Here is a 4481-nt window from a genome sequence, read left to right as displayed (position 1 = left end):
CCTGGTTCCATTAAGTGAAACATCTAATATAATGTATCTTCCCTCTGAGTCTATAATTTTACTATGTATCTCAATATCTGCTTCATATCCAAAAAAAATTGCTACTCCTGCACTTGATGTACTTCCATGACTAAAAATACCTTTACCTCCCCATTCATCTTCCCACTGGGTTTCAATTTCTTCACAGCTATGCGTTTCCTGCAAAAACACAACTGATTTTTTCTTCGCTTTTATCCAATTAAACAGATCAACTCTTTTTCTTTTACATGAATACAACCCCCTGACATTCAAAGACAATACCTCAAAATTAGCCATGATCACTTATCCAGAAATTATCAAAGCACACCCTTAGGTGATCCTGTACTTGACCCCATTTCTTATCAGTTATGGTATTTAAGTAAATAACCTCCCACACAGACAAATGACACATACAACTCAACAACAACAACACAAAACATATAGAAGCATAATACCCTTGCATTTTGGATTACTGAATACAAACTGGGACACTGTCACAATAATGTGTATCTCTGTAAAATCAGAATTGGTCTAGGATAGAAAGAAGAAAAAAATATCCGTAACTTTTGCTTAAACGTTTAAAAATTAAATGAAAATATTACCCAAAAAGTAGTGCAAGTCACGAAAATCAGCCTTGAATATGTGTATCATCAACTTATTCCACCAACAACATAAACTTTGGGATGCGAGAAAAAAGCTAACCATTAGTTAACTGCAGCTGGATCACTGGAAAGTGCATGAATTACACACATGCTATACTGATAATATTGTTTATGCGTGTTGTGACACATATCAGCACAGCATGTGCACTCCAGACACCCACACCAAACCCCTGTGGCTGGCAATTTTACAGATTGAGCTCCAGACCAGCTTTACAATAAGTTGTAAATTCGAAAAAAAAGTTTTTATTATTATTTCAATCTAAATTTGTGTATTTTTTAAATTTGCCATAGGAATATTGAATAGAGCTTCTCCTACACTGAAATACTGGTCCGGCCATGGAGGTATTAAAGAAATGCCCAGCTACCAAAAGTATTCACAAAAGCAGAAGAGTGGCCCAAAAAGAAAGCTGTGTCGTTTTGAAGAGTTCGTTCTTACTTTGATAAAGCTTCGTTTGGCATTGCTGACATTTTGTTTAGCTTATATTTTCGGAATTGCAAAAAGCAGAGTTTCTCAAACTTACATCACATGGATTAATTTTATGTTTGTTATTTTCACTCCATTATTGAAGTGGCCTTCTTCCAAAAAAGGGAAAAAATTCATGCCAAGATGTTTCCACATGCTTTTCCCAAAGACAACATGTATCATTGATTGTACAGAATTCTTTATTGAAAAGGCAAGATCACCATCAGCACAAAGTTTGACATATAGTTCATACAAACAAAGGAACACTTTCAAAGCTCTAATCAGCATTACTCCATCTGGTTGTATTAATTTTGTTTCAAATCTATGGAGTGGTAACACATCTGACAAGTACATAACAAGAGAAAGTGGGTTTTTAGATAATATTAAACCTGGAGATGAGGTTATGGCAGCCAACATTCTAAACAGACTTTGAATATGCCACCTTTCACTCGAAAATGTTCATGGGGTAAAGGAAAACGTCTCAATGCTACTGAAATAAAGAAAACACGTAATATAGCGAAACTTAGAATACATGTGGAAAGAGCTATTGAGAGATTGAAAAATTTTCATAGTTTATCAAACACAATGCCCTTAAGTTGCAAGCCAGTAGCAAACCAGATACTGAAGGTCAGTGCCTTTCTGTGTAATCTTAAGAGACCATTAGTGAGAAAGTGATTACTGTCATCATGCAGTCAGTCATATATACCTATCCAGGAATCAATCATTAATCAATATTTCAATTTGCTACAAAACTTGATGTTAAATTATTATATTGTACATCAATTTCCTTTTGCACAACAAATGTTTGGCCTGCAAGTTAAAGGTACATGCATTTCCTGTACTTTTTTTAAAGATGCACAATATTATACAGGTGTTAACAAAATCAATTATATTTTTTTTCCAAAGCCAACATTCTAAACAGACTTTTTGAAGCTTAGCTAGTGTATATATTGTACAAAATAAGAAGCTGTGAAACTTCTTATGATCTATAAGATACCTGATAATCATTTCAATACAATGAATTTTTGAATGATACTTGTACCATAAATTCATTATGGTATGATAGGTAATAATTAATCATAAATCAACTAGTTTATGAATTTCATTTGAACAATACAAATTTTGATTATTTGAATATGTCTGTGTCATTTTTTTGTTTCATTTAGCTGTTCTGCATTACATATACATAATTATACAAGTATGTATTACTGCATGTACTTATCTGGCAATAAGCAAATGACTGGTATACTAAGCCCATCCACTTAGAGCTTCATAAGAAATGTCAACAAAATTATTTTAATTACCTTGTAATAAGCCCAACTACCTGTTTGAGCCAAAGGTTAAGATTAGTGGACTAGTAGGAAACTAGAACTCAATACATGGATTTAAGATCAATAATGAGTTGAATTGTTCAGCACCAACCTTACCATAAAAGTTTTAAAGTAAGCTTTGTTCAGTTTTAACTGACAATAAACACATAGAATTGTCAGAAATGTTCTAGACATAAGATGTACAACAATACATGCCATAGATATTTCTCTATAAATATGTCCTGAAACATGCATAGAAGAAATTACAAACTCAGTATTCAACGTTTGGGGTATCAATCAAATATCAATTTATGCACCTCTGATTGTGGATTCCAGTCATAGCAATCACTTTATCACCAGGAATAATCATTGCAACAATGCCTTAGTTACATACTTGTCCCAAAATCTTTTAGATTTTTCAACAATATATTCATAAACCTCTGGGTCAAAATAGATTCTTTCCACAGCAAATGCCTTCTTTGTGTAGAATACAAAGTCACACCATTTAAGTTTACACCCCCCCATCTGTCCCTGAATCTGGATGTACCAAGGCGAATCTTTTTTCAAATGGATAACATTTGCATCATCACTGTACAAGTGGTAGTGAGCATCAGCACATGCATCTTGTGGTGTTGAATCTCTGAAGGTATAAGAACATTTGACCTCCAACAACCCTTTTCCACAACACTTACAGCAAACCAGACCATCAGGTGAGGCACCCATGAATGGATGATCAGCGTCAACAAAGAAACCACACTCCCTGACTGTTGACTTCTTCTGATTAGATGCATACTGTGTCGAGTACAGTGATCGAGCAATAGGTTCATGGTCTTTGCCAAACCTCAGAATTTCTGGGGCACCTGATCCTGAGGACATAACTGGAGGTGGTGGACACATAACTTTTTTAATATATAGTTATCATAATTCTCATTGAATCGAAAGTGTAACACTGAAGAAAATATGGAAGCTGTTACACGACCTGTCCTGTAAGCAAACCAGTCAATATTATCAGCTTGACCCCTTGTCATTTCTTCAATCCTCTGCACTGTTTTCACATCAGAATGTGTTGAAATCACTTTTGACGCCAACAAATTTGTAGCATCAACATTACCTTTCACAGTATCTGCAATTTCTGTCAAAGTTGGCGGGAAAATTTCATCATCTGAACTGTCATCATCACTTGGTGGATCCAAAGTTTGAAGAAGCACACTATCACTTTTCTTACACAACAGATAAACCTCTTTCTCCACCTGCCTCTTGGACAAACACTCTGTCCTAACCATAGGATTGTAGTTTGAAGCAGTAGCAGACTTGGGAACAGGTGTTACCTTATTTACTCTGGTATCAATGTGCTCAATCTCTAATGGTGTAGTGGTTCTCCTCGGCTTGTCCCAAACACAAGCAACGTCTGTGCCAACCTCAGTGCTGCGGTCTTTATGTCGATCACAGAAGGCTGACAAGGCAAACAACAATGCCACACAATGCTTACATGTGCCGTCATCACTGAAAATAAATACATAAATGTTCAATGTACGGTCAAACTTCTGTAGCAGAACTGGACTGAGCGTTGGTGGCCGGATAGCTCAAATGGTTAGAGCGTCTGTCTAGTGTTCGGAGGTCCCGGGTTCAAGTCCCGGTCTGGTAATTGGCATTGCATTTTCCCTCTCCTGTTAATTTGGCGCCCAACTAAATACTCAGAGGTGGTATAGGGTCTCATGTGTGTCTTCGGGGTCTCAAACTCTAACTCAAAGACCCTGATTAACTCCAATGTAAATTTCGGTTCTGACAGTAAAATTTGTATATAAAATATATTCTGTATCCTTGAATACTAAGGGTATCTCGTAGTTTTTTCATGACCTGAGTAACTTCAATGTATCGACGTTCGACTGTATTTGCATTAAATGTAAACAATATTATTGCAGGGGTTGTAAGAAACAAATACACTTTATTTGGTTACCTATATATATATTATTTATATATTTTTTAATTCGATTGGCTCATTGTCATATCACATTCGACTTTAAATTT

The 4481-nt window shown here is 35.5% G+C and overlaps 1 non-coding gene across 1 annotated transcript; it reads left to right on the top strand.

Annotated features, from left to right (window-relative positions):
- Positions 1–4025: 4025 nt before the first annotated feature.
- On the top strand, positions 4026–4098 carry Trnat-agu. The gene has a single exon. It is a non-coding gene; the product is annotated as a tRNA-Thr (tRNA).
- Positions 4099–4481: the final 383 nt, after the last annotated feature.

Source organism: Mizuhopecten yessoensis, unplaced genomic scaffold (genome assembly GCF_002113885.1).
Source record: "Mizuhopecten yessoensis strain PY_sf001 unplaced genomic scaffold, ASM211388v2 scaffold10993, whole genome shotgun sequence".
NCBI classification, from domain to species: Eukaryota; Metazoa; Mollusca; class Bivalvia; order Pectinida; family Pectinidae; genus Mizuhopecten; species Mizuhopecten yessoensis.
The sequence above is the reverse complement of the archived record's forward strand: the minus strand, read 5'-3'. Positions and strand labels throughout refer to the sequence as shown.